We start from the raw sequence: 18,380 nt of genomic DNA, 5'->3' as shown, positions 1-18,380 counted from the left end.
AAATTATAAATTAGAACCATCATTTGTAACTTAAAATCTCCGAATTTATACATGTAATCTACCAAACAATACCTACTAAATAATAAAGCACAATCTTTCTTGTCCAAAGCGTATTTTATGTCACTATGATGACACTAAACCATACTCATGTGAAACCACACAATAATAATAATAATAATAAAATAAAAGTAAACCATCCATTGATCACATATCACATACCTCCCAGAAATCAATTATACAAATTCTATCAAACTATACTCATCTAAGCTAGAAGATAGACAATACAAACAGCATTTCCTATATGCCCAACGTACAATCCACCTACACACACAAACCACTCTTATGCCAATTATTTACAAGCAATTACAAGTAAAGACCCAGTCGATAAGCCATATCATACAAGGTTTGTTGGTATGCTCAACTGAAATTGTAAAAAAATTACATAATGCTAAGTTTTGTTAATGAAATTTTCTGGTTAATAATATGAATTTAGACTTAACTAAGCCTTTTAAACGTGAATAAACTCATGATTAATATAAAAAATAAAATAAAAAATAAAAACCAATAGTAACACTTACCTATACACACTAGCAAGTGAGAATATATGTATTGATCAACAAGAAAACAGCAAAGGAAGACAAGATTTAGTAAATAACACAAAATAATGGTTCGGGATCCTCAAATCAATAAGAAACATTCCATTAGTTTCCTTAGTTATGGATTACAATGCGCTCACTAAGACGTAATACAAGGTCCAAATAAGCTCAAAAATTACAGACTTAGATGACTATCTAAGCCTCTAAGACTTGCAAAGTTTGAATCATTTTGAATCCAAATATGTATTGTAGTGGCTGTTTCTGGGATCCTGGGAGATATTTTCCTACTTTTCTTTGAGTTTTTACAGAGTTTTCTCAATGATTCTATATGATTTCACTATTGCTGAATGTTTTTCAACATTGGCTGCTTCTCTTTTTATAGTGTCACTTTAGGGTTCTGGGGTACCACTAATTCTTCCCCTTTGCCTCCCTAGGTACCAAAGCCCCTGTTTGTTTCAACCCTTCTGACGACTGATTCTTTCCTTGTTTTCCATAGTTCTCTTCTTTTGGTGTTTTTCCTTCAAAAGTGTCTGGCTAACCTTCCATTCTGAGGTGCCTTTGGGAGAGCTGGCCTTTAACTTTGCTCCCTCCAAATTTTTTTCTCTATCTTCTCTTTTCAATCTTAGCCCCCATTTAGCCACCCCTCTCATTTTGTCATCTTTCCCAGTAAGCCAAATCCTTCTCTGCCAAGTCGAAGGTTTCCCCAACTATTTCCTTTCATAGGTCTCTTCTTTGGGTTCCCCGAGGTACCAGCCTCTTACTCTTGAGTCGTTGCTCTCCAAGCCCTCTGGCTTTGTGCTACATCACTGAATGCTCAAGCAGGACCCATCTGCCTTTTGTTCCTTTTCTTTTGATCTCCTTTTGAGCTGTCTTAATCCCACTTTGGCTATGCTGCACATCCCAAAGGCCCCAGACAGTCTCCGGGATCCTAGCCCAGCCCCTTTTACTGGACTTTCTTTGGGTTCTCTGGTTTTGGCGGCTTGGCTCCTTTCCTTTCTCCCTTTGTTTTAGGGACTCTGAATCTCACCTCTTCATGGATCCTGGGCCTCAAGTCCATCGGGTCTAGCATCCTTCTCTTTTTTGGAAGCCCAATCCTTTTTTCTTCAATTTTTGCCTCCCATGAGTTGGCCCAATGTACCATTTCTTTGGGCCTTTTATCATGATTTTTTTAAACCTCAACACTAGTTATATTAGAAATCACCAACAAGAGAAAAATCATATAAGTGAAAAGATTCAAGACCCAATTCCAATGCCACATAGAAATTTGTGATTGGGAGATAGAGAGAGAAGGCATTTCTAGTTTAAATTGTTCAGATTCTATGGCCTACATCTTCTCATTTATTTATTTTTTTCTTCTCTTTTTTTTTTTGATAATAAAAAAAATGGGTAGGAGGTGACTTGAGTTGGCATTTTTCACCTAGGCATAACTACATTGGCACTATACCCGCTGGCCCAGGACTGCGGGATCATTTACTCTCTTTTTTTTAATACATTACAATGAAATCTATACTTATAATTTTTTTATAGAGAAGAATTCATTCTTATAATTAATATTACATATAAAAGCCAATTATTTTTAAATGAACAATACGTTTCATTGGTTTATTAACCTATCCATGACTTGTAGTCATAAAAAATGAATAATACTTTTCGCAATAAAATCAAACATTGAATAGTAATATGAACCCACCATGCGTGAGATGATTAGGTCCGTTTGGTCCTGGGGTGGACTCCTTCCATAGCAAGAAAGTCAATACCGTACCGGAGGCTATACCGGTTTGGCCACCGGTACGATATATTTCGGATACCGGTCAATACCGGTGTACCGTTTCGGGTTTACCGCTATTTTATATATATACACACACACACCAAAATCTCTAGAACTATGTTTATAAGCATATAATATTTCACTTATATTATAGTAAATATAAAAGTTTATCATAAAATATTACCTCAATTCAGAACAAATTATTCATAGTTTTAGACTTTAGTATAAATTAAAAGGAAAAAAAAAACACAATATAAAAAATAGAAAGCTTAGTTGTTCATTGCATACTAAGAAAACAAATAATACTAATAAGTTAATGTAAATAAGTTACCATTATGCCCTTACAAAATTCAAAAATTACAAAACTAAAAATAAATAATAAAAAAAGCTTTTTTCTGTACCGGCCGGTACGCTCGGTACCGGCCGGTATTGCCCAAAATTGGCCGGTATGGCTGGTACGCGGCCGGTACGGCCGGTATTTTTTTCAGTACAAAATAAAAGTGTACCGGTACCGGTACGGTATCGGTAACCTTGTTCCATAGTCCTCACTTTCTTTCCTTTTTTGAGAAACAAAAAATAATAATAATAACAATAAAAAAGTAAAGAGTCCACGCGTGAAGCTGACCATCATGTCATGACTTCATTAGAGGGAGGAATCCATCCACATATTAAAAAATATAATAATAATAATAATAATAAAAGAGTGGGAAGTTTTGTGATGATTCATGTACCAACTACCAAGTACCAGGAAAATTGGCTGATTGCAGTGAAATAGTCACATTTTTAAATTATCTAGTAAAATATATCATTGTTTTGGAATTTGACATTGTTGAGTCCTATGTATATTTTTAAGTAGAATTCGAATGTTGAGATCTATGCAAAATTTTCAAAAAAATTTAGATGGCAAAATATGCATAGAATTTAATGTTAAATTTCAGATAAAACTCGACATTAGCAATATCGAGTTTTAGGCAAAATTTGACATCAACAATGTCAAATTCCAAAACAATATTTTGCTTTCAAAAATTTGCTATTTGGCTACAGTTTAAAATTTTAAACTAAATAACCTTTTTCCCCCAAGCACCAAACAATTTGAAAAGAAAAAAAAAATCTAATCAGTACACACTGCCTAATTCCAGTTCTCTGTAGAAGCAAAAAGAAACAAAAAAAAGTGTTTAGTGACAGTCTCATGAATCATGATTCATTAAAATAGACAGCCACTCGAGATTTTGATCTCATTTTTCACGCGTATACTATCTTTTAGAGTATGCGTTCCCAGCATGAAAAGTCGAATGATTTGGGAGTTTTCCATAGACTTTAGGAAAATAAGGAAACGTACGAATTTGGCTCTAAAAATTGGGTCAAAAATGGTCATATACTGTTGTTCAGCAAAATATTTAGTAATTTATTACCTTTTTAAAACTCAAGTTTGTAAAATTCGAGTTTGTCATTTAACTCAAGTTTCAAAAACTCAAGTTCTTTGAAAAAGTAGTCTTCAAATTTGCCGTATTATTTTTTATGAAACTCAAGTTACATAAAAAATTGGTGAAAATTTCCTATAGAACTCGAGTTACGCAGTAAGTCGAGTTTCACAAACTCGAGCTTTAAAAAAATAGCAAATCTCTAATTATTTCACAAACAGTGGTAATTAGTCATTTTAGCCACGAATTCCTTGTTAACTCAGTTGCCTCACGTGGGTGTTTGATGAAGTGGAAAGAATTTAGGGATGCATGATCACAGGTTGGACCGGGTCAGGTTACATATATAAATTGGTCACTCAAACTGATAATGGTAGGTGAAGGATTCTTAGATTTGTTGTCAACAGCATCGTGATTTTGTTGGAAGAATGGGTTAAGTGTTTGATTGGTTATTTTTTAGCCAAAATAAAGTAAGATCCCCTTTTTTTTTTGTGGCGGGTCCGACTTAAAACATGATTTTCTCTATATATGTAAATTAATGTATGTGATGTTCTACCAAAATAATAATTATAATTAATTCAAAAAATAATATTATGTGATTGTTAATTTTTTTTTCCAAAATCATTAAGGGTCGATGAGAAATTAACTCCTAATATGCCTCCCCTCAAAAAAAAAAAAAAAAAAAACTCTTAATATGCCATTTTCAACTTGGTTTAAAGTTTAAACTAAAGTGGTGAAAATTCTTATACCCCTATATAGAAAAGAAGAGAATTTTATTACATGGAAAAAAAAAAACAAACAAACAAACACATAACATAAAATCAATTAGCAAAATGATCGAAACTATATCACTAAAGACAAGTCTCCTTTTTATTATTAAGAACCAACCATAAAGAACAAGAAACCAGTAGATTGATTTTTTTTTTTTTTTTTTAAATTGTAAATATAGAGATTCAACTCCGCAACTAAGCCCTTCTAGAAAGTCCCATAAAAAATTTAAATAAAAAACTCTTCTAGAAAGATTAGATGCGAGTAAACGATAAAGCTATTGACTAATTGTAGAGTTTTGTTTCCATAGATATGTCAAGATTTAAATCTATGACATACGTTACATGATAATTCGTTTTTATGATTCATCAAAAAAGAATATCACAAGACAAAGACATTAATTTTTTTTTTTTTTGGGAAGATAATATTCAATCCAAGTTGTAAGAAACTTTATCAAATTGAGATATATTATCGTTTTTCAAATTACTAGTGTGGGTTGCACATGCAAGCACGTGCTGGCCCTTTAGTGAGAGAATTAATATAAATTTTTTTTGTTGAAGAAGTATGAAATCATGTACTTAAATTTAAAATAGCTATTTGAATATCTATGTACTATGACAATTTCTTAGAACTTATTTATTAAATGTAATATCTACTCACCAAAAAATACTATAAAAAATAATAATTAATGTCATCATCTTTCTACAATATTTAAATTTTTGCAATGAATAATAATATATGCTACAAATTTTTTGAAGATTTTCATTAAATTAAATATTTGCAATCATTTACAATGAAGATTTTGTTATTCATATTTCATTCTTTATTATCTTATTTTATGAGTCTAACTACGGTGTTTAGCTTACTTATTTTTAATGAATATCCTTTTAAGTAAGAAAATAAATTAAAATAAGAACAAAATAACGAAAGACATATGTCATCAAAGTTTTTATTAGATAAAATTATAAGTGTAGAAAATTTAAATCTAATAAATTAGTTTTCTCTAGGTAACAAATAGTACACCATATATTATCATTCTAACTTTCCAAGCATGACTACCAGTTTACTATATAAAATTCAAAATGCACAAAGAAATTTTTTGGGACATTAAAATTTAGTAGAAGTATATTAGACATTGCACAATGGAATATTTTAGGAATTATAAGATTTTGTTAGAATTTAACTAAGAGGGAAACAATAGGAGTATATGCTCATTTACAAAATATAAATGATGAAATTATTCAACTTTACTTTAGGGGGGAATGCAACTACCCGAACATAAAGGAGAAAAGTGTTACTTCGTCAATTTGTGTGTATGTGTTATGTGTGTGTAAAACAATATGCGCGGGCGCGCGCGTGTGTGTGTATGTTTTTATTTTTATTTAAAAAAAAAAACTTGAAACAATGTGTAAAAAAGAATCAACCTAAAAAAATTATGCATTAAACAAGGAATTTTAGTTCAACAAATTGAATAAACCAAAAAAGAATTCTAGAAACACAACAACAAGTCACAATATTTTTACAATACCTTTATTTTTAGCCATTGTGGGTCCTAGTCTGATATTTTATTATTTTATTTTAAAGTAATGTTATGTCCACAATATTTTCATAATAAATCTTAGGTGGTAAATTGCTATTAGTTTTAAATTAGGCTAACCACTTTTAACTATGTATTTAAAAATAAAATAAAATTCCAATCGAAGAAAATTATGCCTAAAACAATGAGTTTTGGCTTACTAAATTTGACTGAACAAAAAAAAAAAAAAAAAAGCCTAGGAACACAACAAAATGTCACACAAAAAAGAAGTTTAGGAATATAACAAAACATCACAACATTTTCGTAATATTTTTTATTTCCAGTTGTGGGAGGTCCCAATTTGATATTTTATTATTTAATTTTTACATCCATAGCATTTTCACAATGAATCTTAGGTAAAAAATTATTACTGGCTTTAAAATTATGCATTAAAAAAAAAGCAAAAAGACAATATAAGAAAATTGTGTGTGAAACATACAGTGAATTTTGGATCACCCAATTTGACTATATATACTAAAAAAGAAGTCTAAGAATATAAAAAAATATTAAAACATTTTTACAATACTTTTATTTTTAGGATCCGAATAGATATATTTTTATTTTATTTGAGAGAAATGCTACATCTATAACATTTTTAGAACAAATTATAAATGACAAGTTGTTATTGGTTTTAAATTGAACCCAATACTGATATCACTTTTTTATACTTCAAAAATACCTTTCTACATAAAATTTGTTACAAAATTATTGTGAAAATGTTGTAGACATAACATTTCTTTTTATTTATTTTGTTTTGATCAATAAGGAACTGAGATCTCGCGATCGTGAAAATATTGTAACAAAAAGAAGATGTTATAACATTTTCATAATATATTTATTTTTAGTTGTGATTGTTCTCAGTCTCTTATTTTATTATTTTATTTTGACCTTTAAAAAATTGGCACCTCAATAATTATGAAAATATTGTAAAAATTTGTTGCGTCAGTGTAATTGTGTATGCACATATAATATTTAAAAGTACAAGCAAAATCAGTGTATTGTGAAAAAAAAAAGGCCAATGAACAGTGCAAATTGTCAATAATTATGAAAATATTGTAAGAATTTGTTAAATCAGTATAACTGTACATACACATATAAATATTTAAAAGAAAAGACAAAAACAGCACAACCAAAACTGGTGTACTGTGATTTGTGGGAAAAAAAAAAAGCCTAATGAATAATGTTGTGAAAGTATTATGAAAAATTTTGTGGATGTAGAACTTTTTTTTTCATAGTACCTTTAGTTTTAGTTGTGGATGATTCTAGTATAATATTTTATTTTAACCTATAAAGAATTAACATATCTACAGTTGCAAAAGAATTGTGACAGTTTATTGTGTTAATTAACAGTTATATATATATATATATATATAAAAGAGTGGACAAGATATTATCCAAGAAAAAAAATAGAGAAAAAAGAAAAGAAAAGAAAGCAATGAAAAAAAAAAAAAAAAGTGACTCACTAAACCAAAGCACTATTGTAGCTACAGTGCTACAGTGTATGTGCACAGTCACGCTTTTTGAATTAGAACCTTCAGAAGCTGTTTATTATTATTATTATTATTATTTTTTAAGTGTTGGCGAGGACTAGATATCATTCACAACTATGAAAATTATGCATAGCCAGCATCATATCATCTTTTGATCTTTGGGGTCTGTGGAAATTAATTTTTAATTCAAGCCAAAGTGAACTTGTAAAACTATCGTTTTCTATACCGGAAAATAGACAAGAAAACAAAAGCGAACTTGTAAAAATATAGAAAATAAGGTGCAAAGTGGAAAGCATGTTTGTTGTAATGTCTAAGAAGATTCTTTTTTTGGAAGAAATGTAGAAAGCAGATTCCATGTAAACATCTCATACCGCAATCGTTGAAAGTGTTTGGTCTAACATAATTACATAAATCAAGATGTTGCAGATCTTTGTTAAGAAGGGGAGGAAAACAAAAATAATTAATAATTAGACAAACAAGATATACTAAGGGCCAAGTCAACATGTCGTGATCCACATTGGGGGCAACCTAATAGATGTCTTGTAGTTTATGGCTTTAAACTACAGAAGCATCAAGCAATCAATCAATGATTGATGCTAGCAAGACCCAACAAGGAGTTGTGAAGTTTTCCCTCTGGTGGGAAAAGAAGTTGGTGATGTCAAAAAGCTTTATTGCTTTTGAATATTACGAACAACTTTCTCAATGGAATTTTTAATTCTAAAGATGAATTGGTATTTTCACACTTATTTTACATTAATCAAAGTATTTGTACATTTTTAGACCCCTTAAAACAACTAGATTAACCTAATTATTTATCCAAGTAATTAACTTAGGTAAATTAAACAAATCTAGGTTAACACAAATATATCATATCATACAAAGCAACGGAAAAAAAAAGAACACAATGATATGATGACCTAAAAAAACCAAACCGGTAAAAAACCTAGGAAGGATTTAACTTAGCTATCCTCAAAGTAAAACTAAATCCACTATAAAGAAATTGAAGTTTACACAATAGTGACTTAGGCCACTAACATCCTATTGCTACCTCAAGTAGAAAACTTACTACCCGGACCACATGACAGCTCCGAGTCTACGGACTACTTCTTTCTTGGATTCCCAGCAAGCACAAGCACTCCCGCTTGTATATCTTTAAGCTCTTAATGCAACAACTGAATGATCATTAAGTTCTTGACATAGTCTTGATCCTTGATAACCCTAAGTATATGTGAATGCAAACACCTCTAAATCTCACAGAAGATTCACACACACAGCATCAACAACTACTAAAAACGTGGCTAGGGTTTTCCCTTTTACACTTAAGGCAAAACATAAAACCCTACACGTAAAATGGGCTTGAGCTAAGTTGGAAAATTCTATAAAAAAAAACAATCTGCACGACTTTCGATCGGTTGAGTCTAATTCTCGATCGATCGAGCCAGGCAAAATTGCACAGTAAATCCTGCAGCAACTCAATTCCAACTTTACATAAAAGGCACATACTTTGGGCAGTCTAAACAAGACTAAAACGTTTGATCATGATTTGCCAACATTACAAATTAGTGTTCTAATACATTTAAACTTAAAGGTCTTAGAACCTAACAGTATTGTTTAGACCCGAATGATGAGTTAGAATTCAAATTTTTCGGCAAAAGGTGTGAATTCAGTTCTAAAAAACTTAAAAGTCGACTAATATTAACCTAAATTTAATGAGTCATGTATGATAATGGCATCTATTTGGCAACAATTTGCTCTTTTAAGTTTTTAGTTTATTTCTTTATGTACAGACCTTTCAAAGTCTCATTTTTCTTGGGTGCAACCGTACAAGTGTAATTATATTTTAACCAACTTTCATTAAATAAATAGATAAATATTTTACAAAAAGTTATATCCAAATGCACTGCTAATCACTTTGATGTACAAGGATAAGCTGTTGAAACGGGAAACAAGATCAACAATGAATCTATTAAGAAATTGAGAGAGAGAGAGAGAGAGAGAGAGAGAGAGAGAGAGAGAGAGAGAGAGAGAGAGAGAGAGAGAGAGAGAGAGAGAGAGAGAGAGAATAAATCTAGCAATGCCACTACTTCTATATTATACTTGCCTCATGACCTACATAGACAAAGATGGGGATATCTAATATTTGCTTTATCCTTGTATATTTGTTTTAGAAAAAATTATACTAATCTCCTAAGATTTGTCATATTTGTACTTGCTACCTCCTCTAGTTTGAAATTAAACACTTACCCCACTTACAATACTAGTTATTTACCCGCTACCTCCTCTAGGCTAGATGTGTAACATTATTAACTAACCTAAATAACAATCAAATAGTGGTTAAAAAACAATTATACCTATAAAGAATGTAAAATTAAAATTCCACTTATATTCCTTTTATCTAATGTTTATAACTATTGGAGTTGTTAAAAAGATATATTGCATTCATTTGATTCAATGGCTCGGTTTTAAAAGTAAGCAATCCAAAAGAACCTATTCCAAATAGACACTTAATTAAAATATATGGCATTCACATAACTAAGTCATCCTCATTGAATCTAGGAACAAAAAAATAAAAGAGAATATAAGTGGAGATTTGAGTATATGTCTCTTTATCAACTCCAATTTCTAATCAATTAAGTGACATTTTGAAGTCCTATAAAGTGACATTTAAAGTCCTTCAATAAACTTGGGATGAAATAAAAGGAAAATAACCTTTTTTGGGTAGGTTAAATTATAGCCCTTGGATTAAAAGGACCAGGTGAAATTTTAGCTTCTATGTTCTTGAGATGTAATCATTCATTGGGAGCGTAAAAAATGGAATTTTGCTTTTTTAATAACTTTCTAATTATTATTTAAATGACATTACAAGTCTAGAGGAGACCAATGTAAGTAGTTTTCATTTTAAGCGAAGGGTACGTGTATACATGGCAAAACGGCTGGGTCGGGTCAAACGGGTTACAGGTAAAAAACAGGTCATTTTAAGTGGGTTAAAAAACGGGTTCGGGTCAATCAAGTTGCGGGTCGGATTGGCTCGTATTTTCACATAAAAAAAATTTTATAAAGAAAACAACATGTATTTGCCATTTGGAAAGTCATGCAACAAATTACTTGATGTAAAATGCATTACTTTGAATTCACCACTTATATAAAGAATGAGATTAGTTAAACTTATTAATACTTATTCAATAATTGTAAAATTATACAATTCCTAACATTGCTATCTAAAACAAAATAACACAAAGATAAGTAAAACAAATACACAAGTTTTATTTCTACACAATATCAACCTCCCAAAATATAAAACAAAATTACAAATGACTTATTAAATAACTCATTTGACAAAGAATAAAAACATATAATAAATTTACAATCTTGAAAATTAATTTTATTATCTATTATCAATTGTAGTTGACACTCTATTTCAATTTGAGATATACATTAAAGTTTTATTGTTTACTTATTTATACATAACCTCTTTTATGAATATCATATCATTGTTAAACAACACACAATCTAAGAAATATCATAATTTATTTTAAAAAGCTATTTATTTTGGACATAACTTGTCAAAAAATAGGTCTAAGCATTCATATTTTATACTAATTTGATACTTTGACTTCACTATTTTCACACTTGTAAATGTTTCTCACATGTCTACAATTTTAAATCTTTTAACTCAAATGTAACCAGATTATCTTGGCATGTATTTTGCTATTTGATATCTAAAAACCTTTACTCATTATAGAATGGTCAACCATTCATCTTTTAATTAATTTGCATGCAGTTATTTAAATGTCTCAATTGTTTCTTTAAAGCTAACAACAAACAATTAAACCAATATTGTCTTTATTTTATTTTATTTTTTTCCCAAAAAAAAAAGTTTTAAAAAAAGGTTCGTGTTCGGATCGGGTCTGATCGAGTTGACCCACAAAAACATGGGTTGGGTCACGAGCCAACTTGTTTTTGCTTCGAGTCAAAAATCGGGTTCGGATTCAGGTCTGAAAATTCTGACCCGTTTTGCCATGTCTAGGTACGGGTCTCAAGGAATGGATAGCAAGTGAAATTATGAAAGTTCTCAAGGAAGATCAATGAATTATTCCCTTAATTTTATGATATAAATTGTTGGAAAATGGTGCAAGTTTCTATTCATCTTGCTTCAAACCCAAAACTTAGCAAAGTTGTTTCGTCCAAGACATCTTTTTCCCTACTTTGATCATGACAATGTACTTGTCTTCAATAAAAAATAAGGAAACACACTTTCGTAATTTTGATTTGCCGTAATACAACTCCCTCTCTCCCCCTCCTCCCCCGCTACCTAAAGAAAATATGTAAATAAAATCCTTTCAAGTAGGTTTTCTACCATCAAAGTCACCTGTAGGGAATTTTTACGAATTCTTAAACCTGTGAGAAACAAAAAATAGAGAAAATACACGCTAAAGAAAAATAATCACATGCACTAGATAGTATTAACATGGTTCGGCAATTTGCCTACGTCCATGGAGTTGTAAGAATTTCACTATTATCAGGGAAAAATACAGAGTGCGACTACAATTCCTTTTTCTCTCTCAAAACCAACTACACAAACCCTAATCACAAAAAACTGCGTTTTATACATCCTGAGCACACAATTCACAATGGGCTACAAAACGGCCATAATCTCCCATTAAAAACCTCAGAAAATCTCCCATTAAAAACTAAGCAACATTATTTGGGTCGGGTCAGGTCGTCAACCAGATCAAACATAAATTAGGCTCCACAAAGCCCAACATCACCTACTACCATATATGCATCTATATAATCATCCAAAATTGGTTTAAAGCCACCAAAACTCAAGCACATCATAGAGCTACCCATCAAATACTTGAAGATTCAAATCACCTCTTCCCAGAAATTTTCATTTCGTGCCAAGATCCTTTATATCAGACGATTCAGATTAACTCATTCTTCTAACTGCCACTCATGTTAATATATTTTCTTAGGATAATCATCTACATAAAATAAAAGAATAATAAATTTACCATCAAGTAACCTTTTGATATACATACATTGATCTACATTTATCCTTATATAACTGTGATGAGGCAAACTTCTTATAGCATTGCCTTGGAGACTGCTTAATTTAAACGATAGTCTCTTTTTCAACTTGAAAACCATCTTTAACATTTACTCTAAAATAGCGCAATATAGAACAATGTAAATAAAAGGATGAAAATTCTTCTTTTCCCCACCACTAGTAACGATTGTTTATATTAATACAACAACCATGGCCACAGAAGGGAAAAAAAAAAAAAAAAAAGCCTCTGAAGGCTACAAAACTAGCCGGAAAAATAAAATGACTCTTTCCATGAAAAATATATAACTATAACACAAAAATTGACAACTATTGACGCACAAAAGAAGAAAAAAAATTATTGCACCCACTCACACTATATGCACACACAAAATAAATGACAAACAACTCAGACATGCACAGACACACGTGCACACACCCGGCCACAAGCTCACACACGCATTAACAAACTTTAACTGGAAGCTGTAGTGCATAAGATACAACGCACACGACGCGAACTTGACTGGGTATCCTCATCATCGTCCTCCGCATTACCATTATCATACTCATATTCTACTAAAGGCTCCCGGGAGCAACTAACATTAGCGGTCGAATCCATAAGACAAGTCATGTGATAAGCATGACAGCAAAAGAAAGCGATGCCTGATACATTTTGAATAGAATAGGGATCAAAACACATGCAACACCTTCCCCCCCCCCCCCCTAGTTTTGGACTTGACCTCTGTGGTTCTCATACTTGACTTTTCAATCGCCTGAGAAGCACTACTGCCATTCCGTTTTGCTCGTGTTTCTTCTTCTTCACTGCTCAAGTAAATCCCATGTCTTGCCTCTTTGTAGTATTTAACCAAAAGGTTGACACAATCAACCTGTGTCACAATCACAACAAAATGTCAAGCATTTCAGTGTTTAATTAAATATAATAAAAGAGAGAAAGAATGATGTGGAGCACAGAGTACCTTGAGGTTTCAGTCTTGTAGCCAGTAATGATCTCGACCAGACGATCCCTAAGCCTGACAGATGCACACAAAAAGAGAGAATTTACATACAAAGTTATCAGTGAAGAACTTAATGCTTCAGAACATGTCTCACTGTTACTGATGACAATGCAAGTTCAGCAAAAAGTATCAAATTCCAGTATATTTAGGTGTGTATCTAAGTTACTAACCATATTAGCAGTCAAGAAGGACATTTGAGGAGTACTTAACATGCAGAAATAGAGCATTTTACAGCATTTTTTACCCAGGGAAAACATAGGTTTTAATAAGCTTCTCTTCTTTCTTTTTCTTCTTTGTTTCCTTCAGTTTGTTTCAGATGGGGTGAAGGGAGGAGCAGGGTGGCAGGATTATTAGCATGAAGATTAGTGTTCTGCATAGTTATTATTCAGTTCTTAAAATTCTAGTTTAAAAAAACCATGACTTTTTTTCTTTTCAAGATAGAAGAGGAAAGCAAGAAGGAACTATTAGCAGTTCAGTATCAATCTTTTTTCTTTTTCTTTTTTGATAAACAATTCAGTATCAATCTGATCATACTAACCGAGGTATCTCCAAGCCATTGGGAACCATATTTACAATAACAAGAGGATCAAGATTTCCAACTGTGTGCTCCAACAACACGCCCACCTGGAATTATGAGTGGTTGCTTCGAGGGAAACAGTCCTCCAAGATAGAGAACAGATAGAGAGAAGAATTAGAGAATCAAGATTAATGAAACTTCTGTTATTTCTGTTATGAACCTGATGTACCAGATACAAGTCCTTTAATTGATAATTCTATAGTCAGTTACTTTTAGTTAGTTATTATAACTAACCAACCTAACTAACTTCCCTCAACCACCTCCTAACTATACCAGCTCATCTATACAACAAATCCTAATCAGTTACAATCAATCCAATAGCTTGTTATTACTAACCCAGTTACAACATCTATATAGAGTCTTAACACAACACAATACGTGCACTAGATATTTATGTATTTCACAATGCACCATAATTTATTTCATAATCTCCCCAAAGCAGCAATACAATCCAAAATCTATTAAGCAGCAATATTGATCATTAAACCATATTGGGTAATGACTTTATTACTACACTAGTCTCATCACACATGTAATGATACTTTTTTTTGTCTAGTATATGGATATTTTTTGAAATTTTGGATAAGTTTTTTTTTTTTTTGATAGATTAGATAAGTTTTTTTTTTTTTCGAAAAGATGGATTTTTATGAGAATGTCCTATTTTGTAAGCATTTTAAGTGGAGTTGGAAATATATTTTTACCGAGTTGTCCTCAAGTTTTTTTCCAGTTAAATTAAAGTTAAAAGGTATTTCTAAACCACATAAAAATCCTCTTATAGATAGTACTAGCTTCATCACATGTGCTTTGCGTGTATGATGAGGCTTTTTCTTTTATCTAGTGTCATAATTTTCCTTTTTTGATTTTAAATTTTGGGTAAGTTTGTTTGCAAGACATGAATTAGTAGGAGAGTATCATATTTTATAGACATTTTAAGTGAAATTTGAAATATAATTTTACCAAGTTATCTTCAAGTTTTTTCATTGTTAATCCTAAGGTTTAAGAATATTTTTGAACCACATAAAGTTTAGTCTAAAAAGAGGAATTCTCTTAGTACAAATAGATAGATAACAAGTACAACTGTAGCTCCTACAATGGTAACAACATTCTCCCAACTAGAAAATTTTAATTTCTGAATTTTATGGACATGCTCCATATGCCATGCACATTACCCCGACAATATTATTTCAATAATATAGCTAGTGTAGGAGCTAAGGAGAACTAGCAAATATTGATTTCTTGGAACTGATTTAAGCAAAAGAGAATCTAATTTTTGGTAGCATAAACATTTTCACGTGTCCATAATTTCGTAAAGCTGGCATAGAAACTCGTTCTATAGCAAAACTCCCCCCCCCCCCCCCCTTCCCCCTAGATATTTGAATGACGGTTTGAATTGATAATTCATTGTTGGATATACCATCTTTGCTCCAGAGTAAAGAGGTAGATGCTTCACAGGCTTTGAGGTATCAACTTCAAGAGGAATATAGATTGCTTTTTTAATGTCTTCATGCATTTCTGTGTTGGAGTCATAACCAATGGAATAATTGAAGAACATTTGAAATACTTTCATGCATGAAAGATGGAGATGCTTGAATGATTTTGGAAAATCACAAATCCATCAATTAAAACATGTTTAAGTAAATCCTTCTTATTTTGATCAAGTATTTCTCTCATAAAAGGGAAAAAATGGGCAAATGTCCTATAACGACGTTTTAAGGAGCCTATAGTGACATTTTAAGGACCTATAGCGGCGTTTTATAACTCAACCTCTATGAAATCAAGTTACATGCAAGTTTTTATTTTTATTTTTTGCCTATAACTCGACTTCATGGAGCTCAAGCTACAAAACGCCGCTATAGGTCCTTAAAAACGTAGCTATAGGTCCTTAAAAACGTCACTATAGGGCTTAACTCGATTTTGAGAAAATCAAGTTTCAAAAGAAGGGCATTTTCCTAATTAGTTTGGAAAATGAGGCAACATGCTGATTTTTTTCGCGAAAAGGGCAAAAGCCTATTTTGGCCCTCGTAAAAGCAATTGCCTCTTCAAGGTCTACCTCCGGGTTGTCTTTCAAGTATACATTGGTTATTAGATCCTAGGAATCATATATAGGATTGGTGGAATTGAAGCAACAATGAAGAACTATTAGGTTACCTGGTAGCTTTGTATGTCATTCAACAAACGAGCAATAACCATGAGTAGTTTTGAAATGTTTTTATATTGCACTGGCTTGAGTTTGGAATCTGGTAACCTCAGTTTCAAGAAGCATGAAGCTAGAAGTAGAGCCGGCCCTAGGCTTAGGCCAATTAGGCCATTGCCTAAGGCCCCCTCACTAGAGAAGGCCCCAAATTTGGGGGCAAATTTTTTATTTTTTTATTTTTTATATATAAATATTTTTGTAAGATATTAAAACATTTTAGTTTACATCTTTTTTCACTATTAAGAAGGCTCAAAGAATTAAGCAATACTAGAGATAGAGATAAGACAAATTTAAATGAACAGATCTTACAAATAGACATGTTACTAATCACAAGTAATTCAAATAGGAAAATATTAAAAGTACTATAAATTTTACTATATAACTTTTATTTATTTAATTGTTTTTATACAAGATAAAAATTCTACTCTAACCTAATCTAAGTGTATATATGTGTAAAACTCTCTTTAAGAGACTTAAATCTTAGTAATTGCCCCCCACACTCTACAAAAACTTATACTTATAGAGTGATCACTGCACCAAGGTGCTTGTTGGTTTCCATAATTTTTATTATTTGATGTGGCAATGAATATGATAGGTGGATTTCAACAAATTATTGAATGCATTTTTGAATGAATATTTTTGTTCGATGATATATCTTTGTAATTCTCATGTTGTAAATTTTATAATATTTTTAGTATTTTTGTAAGCCTCATATCATTGATCACATTCATTACAGCACTAGTTTGTAGTAAAATTTGTTATAACTTTAGCATTTTCTAAAAAAAAATCATATTAAAAAGTAAAAAGAATGGATTTTTAAAAAAGTATTATAAAAAATGTTAGTTAAATATTATTTAAGTGATAACATGAAGGCTCTATTTGAAGGTTTGCTTTAAGCCTCTGAAACGCTTGGGTCAACCGTGACGGGAAGAACTGTGGTATGAGTAGCGATGGATGACATGCCAGCTTCAGGTTACTCATTTATTGATGGTATGTATCCAGTTTTACTCCACTTGGATTCTGCAAGCCACGAAAAAAATGTTTCGTACTACCTCATAACCCAAAAAAAGAAAAGAAAAATTCACTATCTCGCAAGTTGATATAAAACTAACAAAAAATTGACCCAGTAAATGGTGGAGAGCTTACTATTTCTTGAAGATTTTTTGTTATGCCATGTCCTTCTTGTTGGAAGTATTTTGATGCTATCACACTTACAAGATTATCTAAATATATACCTGACCCATTTATTGTTAGAGCATTTTAATATTAATTAATTAAAATGTGTGAATATGGAAGATGAGGAGTTAAGTGAAAATGTTTAATCCCATATTGAATAGGAAAGAAACTATTTTATTCTTTTTAATTGTAGTGATTAATAAACCAATATGTATTGATTCAAATATTGAGCTAAATACGTGCGTAAAGAGGAAGTAAAGGGAGGACGTGTCAAAAATGGAAGATTCTAAGCACCATTATGATGTTGCCTTCTGGTATATTCTCATAACTCAACATAGATAATAGCTTAAAGGAAGCCAAGAAGTAGATATAAAATAGTACAAGCCATAATAAGTTTTTTTTTTTTTTTTCTTAAAAGACCCATGCAAGCACCTAATGGGTCTTGAATTAGGATTGGTTGGGTTAGGGTGCGATGCAAGCATTTTGCAATATGTAGTTTTGAACCCACAAATTCGCCCTCTTTCTCATTATTGTATCCCATTATTGTAGGCAAAGAAGTGTCATTTAACTTAAAGATCATTAGGCATGGGTGAATTTTGTAACCAAATGTTTATGACACAAAAAATTAATACTTATAATAGAAGTTCATTTGATTTATTTTCTAATTTGATGTGCATCTTACTTGTCTTCTAGAATCTAAATGAGCCAATGGCTCCATTGGGTCGAGCCAATGGGTCCTAAGAAGAGGCTAAAT

Source organism: Castanea sativa, chromosome 8, assembly GCF_040712315.1.
Source record: "Castanea sativa cultivar Marrone di Chiusa Pesio chromosome 8, ASM4071231v1".
In the NCBI taxonomy this organism is placed as follows: Eukaryota; Viridiplantae; Streptophyta; class Magnoliopsida; order Fagales; family Fagaceae; genus Castanea; species Castanea sativa.
This window is presented reverse-complemented; position numbering follows the sequence as displayed.